Source organism: Dasypus novemcinctus, chromosome 12 (assembly GCF_030445035.2).
Source record: "Dasypus novemcinctus isolate mDasNov1 chromosome 12, mDasNov1.1.hap2, whole genome shotgun sequence".
In the NCBI taxonomy this organism is placed as follows: Eukaryota; Metazoa; Chordata; class Mammalia; order Cingulata; family Dasypodidae; genus Dasypus; species Dasypus novemcinctus.
Window position 1 is genome coordinate 64,903,150 of NC_080684.1, and position 13,011 is coordinate 64,916,160.

A 13,011-nucleotide genomic window follows, 5' to 3' on the forward strand; every position below is an offset into this window, starting at 1 on the left:
TGGACCCCTTGTTAAGAACCTCTGTTCTAACACAATATTGAATAAAAGTGGTGACAATGGGCACCCTTGTCTTATTCCAGATCTTAGATGGAAAGCTTTCCATCTTTCACCATTGAGTATGGTGTTAGTTGTGGGTTTTTCATATACGCCGTTTATCATGTTGAGGAAAATTTCCCCTATTCCTATTTTCAAAGAGTTTTTATTGAAAGCATTTTCTGTGTTGATAGACATGATTACATAAATTTTCTCCTTCAATTTATTAATGTGGTATTATTACATTAATTGATTTTCTTGTTTTGAACCATCCTTGCATACCCAATCCATCATGGTGTATAATTCTTTTAATGTGTTGATGGACTCAATGTGTAAGTATTTTGTTAAGGATTTTTGCATCAATGTTCATTAGAGAGATTTGTCTGTAATTTTCATCTCCTGTAGCATCTTTATCTGACTTCAGTATTAGGGTGAAATTGGCTTCATAGAATGAGTTAGGTAATGTTCCTTCCTCTTCTATTATTTTGGAACAGTTTGAGCAATATTGGTATTAGATCTTTTTCAAATATTTGTAGAATTCAACTGTGAAGCCATCTGGTCCTGGGTTTTTCTTTGTTGGGAAGGTTTTTGTTTGTTTTTATAGATTGTTTTAATGTGTTTAATAGGTTCACCCCTTCAGTTCCTTTTCACAGCATCCAATATTCCTTTGAAATATCAGAGGCAGCAGTGGCTAAGAGTAAATTCCAGAACTCTCAGAGTTTAAAAGTTTAAGTTCTGTGACCATTCTGTATTGCAGTGGCGTGGCGTTTGTCCAGAAATGGTATCTCCCTACACTTGGGGAACTTTAAATGTATCAGTGAAAAAAGTTTTTTACCCCGCAAGGGAAGAAAGAAAATCATTCTCTGAAACCCATCAGATATGGCTGGGAGGACTTTCCTCCTGTCCCATTTCTTCAGGCTCAGTTTTTGCAATAGAGCAAGAGACCCAAACCTAACCTGAATCACAGGAAATGAGACAGTGAAGGCTATAAAGGGAGTACCCAGGAACAACTCCTTTATCTCCATATCCAATACATATACATAAATAACAAATCCACAATTTACAACAGCTAGACTTTAAAAATCCTTTCATCCAGGGGTAGTGGAAGGTAGGAAATTGAGGTAGGAAAGTAAATGGCACAGGGAGAAATACAAAGTACTCAAATAGTCCAGGCACAGGGGCTGGCATGCACCAGAAAATAGCTGCAGAAAAACCTGTGGTCCTTTCAGACTCAGGGTGGTGTTAAAAATCCACATACTTGTGTCAGCGTTCTGCATTAAATGTACCAGAGACTAAAGTTCTAATTCCTCGGAGAGGAAGGAAGATGCAGAGGGCCCTGGCCAAGTGGATCCTGCCTTCCCTGGGTAGGGGAAGGTGAACAGGGAAAAATCTGCCATAGCCTCCTTGCAATCCCACCAGCCACTTTCTGATGGCAGGAGAGTCAATGGCCTGCAGCAGCCTTCAGTTTGGCAGGTGATGGATGCAGTGAAGAGAATTTCTTTACAGAGTTTGAGCTACTCAAGGCAAACTGCAAATAGAGCACCTTGTGGAAGAGTCTGTTGCTTAAGAAGACTACCAAGGAGAAGAGGTACAGCTGGAAAAGGCATGCTTTGCCAGGGGTCCTTGCTTCATTGGTGCTGATAATGAATAAAGGAAAGAAAATAGAGAAGAGGCAGCTACTGATAATATATGACGACAGCATTGCTGTGAGAAAAGCCAAGGGCAAACCAAATCCAAAGTAGTAAGGCCAAATCCTTTATATATTTGACAACCACTGGTGTATTTCAATTCCTTTATTGAACCAGGGATATTTGAAGAAGTAAAGTGAGTAGAGAAGACACATATGCAAGAGATTAACCAGCTGACCAAACAAGATGGATGGAAAAGAGATTCATAAAATCCTTGAATGAGGAAAGGATACTGCAGCAAAAGGTTAAAGAACATGATGGCATTTATTTTGCTGACACTAGGAAATGGGTGAGACTTGCTCCCAGATACCTCAACTGGCAGATTAACTATATGTTAAAGCCAAATGGCATTGGCAACTTTGCTAAGTACAAATAGGGAGAATACCCAAAAGGCAATGAAAATTGACATGAGGAAGAATTCCAGCCACAACCAAACATCTCCATGAAGCAATGGATCACCAATAATTTGTGCTGTTACTGACTGAAACCCAGGAATAAGCATTCGATGAAGCAAAAAGGGACTGAACCAAAACACTCTGCCATTCAAAGCACAGCATTGGAAAATTCTACTAACAACAGCAATTTACTCTCCTACTCCCACACTATGTTCTGGGCTCTCCACTGGGCCAAGAAACTGCTTGCTCTTTTTTGACTCTGTCCCTCTCTCTTTTGCTGGAGTTGAGCAACCAGCTTTGAGATTATACAAATAACCCAGCTGGAGCCTTTGATTCCCCTGCCAAGGCCCTGTAGAAAGGTTTGGCACCATTAGCCATCCCTTTACCACCCAAACTATCTACTACTCAGAGAAGAGACAAGCACCCCAGAATCTCTCATCATGAAGGACCCGGCACTTCTGCTGCTGGGTTCTGGCTGGGCCTGGCCCCTTACCTGCTGTGGGCCCACTTGGGTGCTTGACACCCAGCTGCCCACTCCCACAGGAGCTCTCTGTTGGGAAGCTTATGATGACAGAGTCAATCTCATTACTTGTGATTGGTCTATTGAGATATTCTATTTCTTCTTTAGTCTATTTCTTCTTTAGCAGTGTAGGTTGTTCATGTGTTTCTAAGAATTCATCAATTTCATCTAAGTTGTCTAATTTTTTAACATACAATTGTTGATAGTATCATCTTATTATCCTTTTTATTTCTGTGGGCTCAGTGGTGATTTACCCAGTAATGTTTCTGATTTTATTTATTTGCATCTTCTCCCTTTTTTTTCTTTGTTAGTCTAGCTAAGGGTCTGTCAATTTTATTAATCTTCTCAAAAAATAGCTTTTGATTTTCTTAATTCTCTCTATTGTTCCTTATTCTCAATTTCACTTATTTCTGCTCTAAATCTTAATTATTTCTTTCCTTCTGTTTTCGGATTAGTTTTCTGTTCTTTTTCTGGTTTCTCTGGGTGTGTAGTTAGGTCTTTAATTTTAGCTCTTTCATCTTTCTTAATGTAGGCACTTAGGGCTATAAATTTCCCTCTCAACACTGCGTTTGATATATCCCATAAGTTTTCATATGTTGTGTTCTCGTTTTCATTCACTTGAGATATTTAATTTCTCTTGCAATTTCTTCTTTGACCCACTGATTGTTTAAAAATGTGCTTTTTAACTACCATAAATCTGTGAAGTCTCTAGTTTTCAGGCCATTATCGATTTCCAGCTTCATTTTGTCGTAGTCAGAGAAAGTGCTTTGTAAAATTTCAGTCTTTCTAAATTCATTGAGACTTGTTCTATGACCTAACATGTAATCTACTCTGGAGAATAATTCATGAACACTCAAGAAGAATGTATGTTCTGCTGTTTTGGGGTATAATATTCTGTTTATGCCTGTTAGAACTAGTTCATTTATTGTTATTATTTAAGATCTCTGTTTCTTTATTGATCCTCTTTTTAGATGTTCTGTCTGTTGCTGCGAGTAGTGTCTTGAAGTCCCCCACTATGATTGTAGAGGTGTGTATTTCTCCCCTCAGTTTTGCCAGTATTTGCCTCATGTATTTTGAGACACCCTGGTTGGTGCATAGGTATTTATGATTGTTCTTTCTTCTTGGTAGATTGCACCTTTTTTGTCCTTCTTTGGACAAAACTGTTAAATCTAACAGTTTTTCATTTAAGGTCTATTTTTTCTGACATTGGTATAGCTACCCAAGCTTTTTTTTTGTTACTGTTTGCATGGAAAATTGTTTTCCAGCCTTTCACTTGCAACCCGTTTGTGTTCTTGGGAAAGTGGTGAGGAGGAAAGGTTACATAGTGTTGCTTGGAATGAGAGCCCCCTCCAAAAGAACATCAGCCATTTGTACTTCAGGTGTTTTCTCTTTTCTACCTTTTTTCAACTTACACCACAGACTCTAACACACTCTTTGTCACTCTCACTAAAAACTTATCCAATGAGGACTGCTTCTGTCCTCTTTTAACTATCAAACCAGTCATGACTGGCCTTAAAAACTTCAACACTTTCATCATTCGGTTCCAGTTCAGTTTTCAAAAGATCAGCATGCAACACTTTTGCTTTTTCACATATCATGGCTGCCAATACATTGTTGCCTGCTAACTGCTTCTCATTTACCCAAATTAATAGCAGCTTTTCAACTTCCAAATGCTGCTTGTTACTGCTTTAATTCCTTTCGCAACATCAGCCTTTTTTATAGCTTCTTTATTCGTAATGATGGTGTAGACTGTTCAAGGCATACCGTATTCCCTAGCAAGATCAGTAATGCTAACACCACTCTTATATTTACCTATTATTTCTTTTTTCGCTCAATGCTGGTACAAAGTAATTTTCTTTTCTGCTCAGTGTTATCACTGCTCATTTTTTTAGGACCTGTAATGAGAAAAAAAAACACAAAAATACACAAAATGACTGCAGAAGCTAAGATGAGACTGCAATGGGATGTGCACAGGGCAAGAGCTACAACATGACTAATGTGTGACCCCTTGTTTCAGCTGGAAAGGGTAGAGAGTCACCATGCAACTGACACCAACAAGTTCTAGCTTGCATGTCGAGTACCAAACGAGTACTGGGACAAAATTTTCATGTCAAAATGTATCGAGTACCAAATTCGATGAGTTTCAAAGCAGTCAAGTACCAAGGTAAGACTGTAATACTAATTTCACTGGTGAAGAAACAGATTCAGAATCACTGCATGACTTTTTCAAAGAAACTCATTTTGAGGTAACTAGTATCCAACTACCTATTTTCCTACTTTCTGACTGATATTCAAGTGCTCTTTGCATTACACAATGTGAAGGAAAAAAATTCTAACAAATAATTTACTATTTTATGAAAAATTTTAGTTATTTTTCATTCATTCTTATGTAATTTGCCTTTGTTGGTAGTGAAGATATATTACTTGGACAGAGAGAAGCTTTGTAAGGGCATTAGGGCTCAAGGAGGAAGATGGTTAAGAATATAGATACTGGCTACTGTGCAAAAATTACCCATGGGAAAGGGATTATGTAGTTCTATGATCTTCAAGCTGAAGTGTAAGTTCCTAACAATAACAAATATTTGAGGAAAAATAAGTATCTGTCCATATCACTCATTCAAATTCTACTCTTGTCTTATTCTATCTCACTCATTGTGTTCCTCCCAGAACCCAGGTTGAAAGGACACCCATAATGTGTATGTTTCTGCATTCCATGTTGTCACTCAAGTGCCTGAGAACAATTGAGTGACAACTTTACCTAAGATTTGGCAGGATTTTGGCCTGTAGGGACCCATGGGTATGATGGGGAATGTTAAAAATGATGTGAGAGTTTTTCAGTGAGGAATATTTGTATTGCTAGACATGAGTTTCTTTAGGTAAACTGCCTTTGTTAGGATATAAATAAAATGTTAAAAGACATCTCCTAGAACTATATCCCACATTTTTCTCTCAGGTTCTGAAGGGGTAGACTGGTTAATAAAAAACTAGTCCTTTAGTGAATGTTTTTCAGGAATTAAAGGGCTAATAGAAATAAGTCAACACCAGATGCAAGGGAAGATACTGTTTAGGGTTCAAATCAATAAAGCTAATTCCAATCTATTGCCATAGTAATTGGATTAGGTTATCCAAGCTTCAACCAGTCAGCGCATAGAATTCATATGGCCATAAAGATTTGTTCAAAGATGGCCCAATGAATGTAATGATTAAGGTTTTGCTGAGAAATCTGGAACACAAATGTTCTGTCTCCTTCTGTGTTTTGAACATGTAATTTGGAACCATAGCAATAATTTTGCATCTATGAGTATAAAAATGGAACAAGGAAGATAATTGATATGAAAGAATGACAGATCTAAAAATATCATGCCTAAAATCTTCCTTCATTGGGAATCTTTTAATTTATGTGAGCCCACAAAACATTTTATTTTTAAGCCCAGTTTGAATTAAATATTCTGTTACTTGCAACATAACCATCTACTGATATAGCTCCCCAAAGCAATGTGTGAAAATTCTGTTCTACTCTCTCTTCAAGTAAAATTGTGAATGATCCCTGTATTAGTCAGCCAAAGGGGTATTGATGCAAAAATACCAGAAATCTGTTGGCTTTTATAAAGGGTATTTATTGGGGGTAGAAGCTTCCAGTTACCAGGCCATAAAGCATAAATTACTTCCCTCAACAAAGTCTGGTGCCCCATGTTGGAGCAAGGTGGCTGCCAACATCTGCAAGGGCTCAGGCTTCCAGGGTTCCTCTCTTCCCCAGGCTTGTTTCTCTCCAGGCTCAGCTGCTATACTCTCTCCACAAGGTGAGCTGTAGACTATTAGGTGAACAGCTCTACTCTCTTCTTGGAGCCTCTGCCATGTCTAATGGAGCCTTCTCTCCTTCTTCACTTATCTGCTTCTCTGTGTGTTTACTTCCCAGGCTCCAGATCAAAACTCTAACCGCCCTTCTCTATGGTGCTGTTTCTCTGTAAGTCCCCACCTATCAAGGGGATGGGGACTCAACGTCCTACTGAAGTGACCCAATCAAAGCCTTAATCATTATTTAATCAAATAAAAGTGAAACCTCAAATCCAGTATAATCTAATATGCCCAGAGGAACAGACCAGTTTACAAACAATCCAATATCTAGTTTTGGAATTCAGAAACAATATCAAAGTGCTACAATCCCACTTGTTTGTCATCTGCCCAAAGTCCATTTCTCTGTCTTCGAGCAACAGTAATTCAATTTTCTTTGAAATAACCAGTTCTAACATACTCCCAATCCAGCTAAGGATACCTTCTATCTCCAGTATGGATTAGAAAAGAAGCATATTCCTTCTCTGCTGTTAAAATGATTAGTTCTGGAAAAGGCATGAGTTGCAAGGAGAAATGGGATTACATCTTGGTATTACTGCTGGAAATGTTTGGAAAAAGATGCCTTATTTCTCTTGGAATTACTAATGTGGGAGGACTGAAGTCTGCCTCCACAAGCAATGATAAGATAAAGTCCTGTCTAAAAATTAAAGACAAAAGATAGCAAAGCCAAAAAATGGAGAGAGAAGTATCTTGATATTATCAGAAGTGTAGAATTCCTGGATCTAGCTGGTTTGAAACTAGAGCTGTCTCTAGAAAGTTCTGTAAAAATAATTCTTGCTTAAGTCAATTTGAAATGGATTTTTGTCACTTACAACCCTAATGATACTTGACCAATTCCTTCTCAAGGTCAGTCTAATATCAACCCACAAAACATTTTTATCCTCCTCCAGAAACATTTTCACCCTATCCATTCTCAATATCCTCCTTTCCCCAAACACACACATACACACACTTACACTTCCCAAAACAAACTCAAAGTGCTACTTTAAAATTTCTGCTTTTAATTAAAGTTAGTTGTAGAGAATGTAGCTATCAAAGTTAATCCAAATACAGTCCTCCAAGTTCATTAGAGAATGAGACAAAATTTGAGTATGATATCTATTAGAACAAGAGCTCAGAAATGTGAGACCTAGTCCTACCTATTTTGACAACAAAGCTAGCTGGTAAAACACATTTTAACAAAATATATTTCTGCCTTTATAATTTCTCCTTAATAAAATTCATAACATCTGTTCCTTGGAGTGTTGCTATGAAAGTTAAATTAGTAAAAGCTGTGAAAAGCTTTGAAAAATGATTAACTGCTCTTTAACAATAAGATCTTAAAAGAGATAGATGCACATACATAAAGTGAAGAAAAATGAACGAGACTGAAAAGAAAGGCACATGTAATATTTCTATCTATCATTTATCTCTGGTTATATAAGAATACTTGTATTCTTGTTCAAGACAACAATTTTGTAAATACAATTGCTATTCTTTCCATATATTTACAAACAGAGCAATTTATGTGGAATTCATATACATTAGAGCACCTTGACATATGTGAAAAGAATGGAATTTAAAGGAAAAGGGAAGCTCACCAATTTTCAGTACTATCCAGACTTTTGTTTTTCTTGATTTTATTAGTATTGACATAGCCAGAAATCCAAGGTTGGATTGGTCATACTACATGTGGAGTAACATTAAAATCTGAGTGTAGCATGATAAGATGTTGTAAACAGGTCCAGAACAATGTTTTAGAATACTTGTAAACCATTCCTAGAGTATCAAATAAATATTAAATTCAAAACAAATTAAGTATAAATAATATATTTTACCTTTTATATATATATATATAGTCTGTATTATATATCCCAAAATAGCTTGAAAAAGACTTGTATCCTCCACAGCAATATATTTAAATATAAATTTTTTTTTATTTATATAAAATACTGTAGAAAAAAGAGATCTTTATATAGTTAGGACAAGATAATAATTGCCTTGCTTCTATAGACAAATCCTTCTCAAAACCAACTTCATTATGCTAAAATTATGACTGCTATCCATTTTAATCATATAGCGACCCTTAAAACACCTTTTTTTACAAATAAAATTCAGAAGGATAACACCAAGAGAACCAAATAAAATAAAAATTAAGGGACAAAAAACTTAGCCTCTGATTTTGTTCTTACCTAAGATAGCTATGTGATCTTATCAGTCACTTGCCTTTCCTGGGTCTTAAGTTTTCTCATCTGGTTAAAAGGATGTTGGCTTTCACCAAGCAAACTCCAGCTCATCCTAAATAGCAGTGTATTGTTGGGTATTATTCAGTATCAATAAGGAGAAAAATAAATCATAATGAAAACTATTCTCAATCTTAGGCAGCATTACAATGACAAAAAAGCATAAAACTTTTACCAAGAAAAGTTCACCTTCTGAAATTTCTAATATATTTACATAAGAGTCACCTCCAGTTATTCTTTAATATTGGGAAATATTGGTTATATTCATGAATTGTGGACTATTTGTGATTTTATGTTGTTTTCCTTTACTAAATTACATGCATTTTTGTCACTCTTCCTCTAAATCAGGGGTTCTTAACCAGAGGTCCATGAGCTTGAATTGAAATTCAAAAAAGCATTCTTGTGGGGATGTGTTGGTACAGGTGTGATATATTTATTAAATAATACACAGTAGAGTGTGGACTTAGTAAGGGGTCCATAGTTTTCACCTGACTGGCAAAGTGGTCTGTGGAACAAAAAAGTTTAAAAACCCCTGCTCCAAATAGTTAAGAATTTAGAGAATTGTGCTATCATTGGGAAATAAGAAAAAGCACTAGGTGACCTTAAATTGCACAGAATGCATTTTTATTCCATTTTAAGAAAGAGAGTAAATGAAAGAAGAGTAAGGAAAAAACTGCCTGGAGTTACTTTAACTTTTGCACCAGTGGCACACACAGGGTTCACATGTTTCTTTGTGTAACTAGCATTTTTCTCTTTCCATTGGAAAGCAAATGCAGCAAGATCCACTTACATTTAAAGTCTTGTCAAATTGTTGCTGGATTTCTCTTCTTTCCTGAAGGCACTAACGCTACCACAATATCATTTTTGTTACTGAAGCAGCTGAGACTGGCTCTGTGCTCAAGTTACCAAAATAATTTAGTTATCACTAAATGAATGGTTTAGCATCACACAAACATAGCTTTACTTGGACTAATCTGAGTCTTTGATGATTGTTCAGAGATAAAATGAAGTCACCTGCTAAATCAACAACAGTAACCAAAGTGAAATGAAATCAGGCTTCACTGCAAGAAAGGGTAGGACTATGATCATCTGGGGATAGAATAACACCAACCTCAACCTGAGAATTGTTTTAAGAACAAAGAAAGGCAATTTAATCCATTTAGTGGAAGAACACTTAATGATACTTTAATAATGGAAGAAATAAATGTCCCTAGGCTTAAGTACTGGTACTCCATCACACTCATGGCAGTGAATTTTAAAATTAACCTTTCTCCACACCTGCTCCTTTGTCTCTGTTCATTCACATAATAATGATGAAGAATCTATTATATCCTAGATATGTGCTAGTCACGTGGAGATGAAAATTTAACACCTGCTCTGTGGTTAACTGATAATTACCTTGACAGAGGTATACACAGACTACCTGAGACCAGAGAAGTGACATCTAATCAATGCTGAAATGTCAAGAACAGTGCCCCGGAAGAAGAAATCATTGACATAAATCTTAAAGGCATGAAAGAGTTAGGCCAGATGAAGAAGAAAAATCAGGCCATTCCAAGAAAGAGGATACTGCTTAGTAAAGCATGGTAGATTCAGCACTGGAAGATAGGTTACATGTACAGAAAGAGTAAGAGATAAAGTTATACAGGCAGAAGTCAGATTATGGATTATGTGGGTTAAGCTAAGAAGCTTAAAATTTTACCTTGAAGAATAAGGAAAGCCAATGGAAAGATATAAGGAAACAGAGTATCAAGATTTGCATACTCTAAAACTTCACTGGTAGGCAGAGTTTAGTCTTTTATTCACACATACATTCAGCAAATATTTGTGGAGCATGTACTGTGAGCAATGTACTGAATTAAGAAATGAAAATGCAACCATAAATAAGAAAGTCAGGGTACCTACCCTCATGGAGTTTATAATCCCACAAGAAAGACATATTCAATTGCTAATTATTTAAGGTGATGGGTTAAGAAGCTATTTGAATAATCCTATTGAGAGGTGATAAGGGTCACAATTAAAGCAGTAGCAGCAGAGATAAAGAAGCAATATAATTTTAAGATTGGAGTCAAAGTAACAGAACTTCGGAGGTGAAATAATAGAAACTTACCCAGGTAAGATTTTCTAACCATAACCATAGCAGACTTGGCCCAATGGATAGGGCGTCCACTTACCACATGGGAGGTCCAGGTTCAAACCCCAGGCCTCCTTGACCAATGTGGAGCTGGCCCATGTGCAGTGCTGATGTGCACAAAAGTGCAGCCTGTCCAAGAATGGCGCTACAGACATGGAGAGCTGAAGCAGCAAGTTGACACAACAAAAAGACATACAGATTCCCGGTGCCACTGATAAGGATAGAAGTGGTCACAGAAGAACATATAGTGAATGGACACAGACAGCAGACAGCGGGGGAGGGGAGAAATAAAGAAATAAATCTTTAAAAAAAAAATAAGATATATCTTTTAACACCAGGCACTGAAACAAGCACTGTATTTTACTCAAGTTTCATAAATGCACTATAAAGTATATACATTTGCCAATTTTACCAGAAACTGAGGGGCTGTGGTAGATTTCAGAAATGATCACAATTCTGCTACTCCCATTAAGATGTGGAGCCTATTTTGCCAAAAGGCTTTGTCTTGTGGCTTGCTTTAACCAACAGAACACAATAGGAGCGACATTATACCAGTTCTGAGCCTAGGCTCCAGTTTTGTGTGTCTTTCTTCTATCCTGTCCCCATGTCTCAGGGCAAACATTAGAGATAACAAGACAAATAAACACAACCAAGAATGGACTCAAATATAAATCTTCTCTAAATTTGGTTGGGCTTATTTGTAGTTTCTTCATAAAGTACCCACTCTTTGCATAAATTTCAAATCTCATTTCCTTTGGTTCTGGGTACACATGATTCTCACTACCTCTACCACCATGGCACCCTAATTCATAGGCCAGTTCAGGGACCATTAAGATTAGGAACAAATACTTATGTCGGTGAATAAATTAAGATTACTAGCACACATTTTATGATTCCCTGTCAAGTTCTTGTATAATATTCTTTCATTGGCAGTGAGCCTCTGATGATGCTTCATAAGCATGTTTAAATATAATTCTCTGACCATGAAATAGTTTCCTATAAGTAATACTGGCAGAGTAAAAATTTCTTGGAACAATCTGAATGAAAAATCATGCCACAGAGCCATTCATAGAGTAATATAATATCAGAGGTAGGAGAGGAACTAAAGAAAATATATTTTAACTCTCTCCTTTCACAGATGAGGATACTGAGGTTCAGGTATATTGTCACTAGCCCAAAGAGACATGGTTTATTAGTGAGAAAGATAAAATCAAATACAGGTATTGCCAATCTCTGTCCAATGCTATTTTAACTTAACAACAGTGCTGTATCCAAATCAATGACCAAGTATTAACTAATAGAAGGAGAAACAAAAAAGAGTACTTTTTGTCTCCCTAGGAAATTTTAAATACAACACTAAAGTAGAAGAGAAGTACAAGTAAATGAAAGGAATTTAAACAACTGAAACACAAGAGAGCATGGTAAAGAAAATAAAATGAAACAGTCTTTCCTTAACCATAATTTCAATACTTTTCCTGAAAAGCAAAAATCAATTTTTATATAGTTCTTGAGAAAGGTAAAATTGTTATGACTATTTTTTAAACAAATATTCAAAAGTGCAGTTAAAACATAATTTAAAGACTTCCAAAACAATAAATATTGGAGAGCAAAAATTAATACCTAAAAAAGGAACATTTTAGAAATAAGATGATTTTGATTATTTTCTTTCTCAAGGTATAACCTCCAAAAATCATCTTACATTTTTAAAAAGTACCAATTTTGAAGTTTAAACAACTACTCTTATTTCATCTGAATTTTAAAATATCAACTGAACTACCTAAAAATACCATGAGTTAAACTTTTTCTAAAATTCTCAACACATTGCACATAATTTGCTCATTTATTCTTACAATGAGAGTTTTAGTAACTTTACAATTATTGGATGAAAGGTTTTGACGGTTTGTTGAAGGTTACATAGACAATCTGACTTAAATATGAAAACATTACTAAAATGGTAATACCTAGATACATTGTGGGATGGCTTCCTAACCAGTACTTCTCTGAGAAGTGTCCTTCAGACCCAAACACCGATGAAGGAGTAGGCAGTCCTCGGTGTACGACAATGTAACCTCCCTGCATGCCCAGTTGATGGGAATATAAAGGGACATATATTTTAGAATAAGCTTATTTCATTCTCTCTCTTAGAAATTTGTGTCTGGGGGCTCAG

The 13,011-nt window shown here is 36.2% G+C and overlaps 1 pseudogene; it reads right to left on the reverse strand.

The window, feature by feature from the left end:
* Positions 1–1,596: 1,596 nt before the first annotated feature.
* LOC101424504 (etoposide-induced protein 2.4 homolog pseudogene) lies at positions 1,597–2,474 on the reverse strand (annotated as a pseudogene).
* Between the last annotated feature and the right edge of the window lie 10,537 nt (positions 2,475–13,011).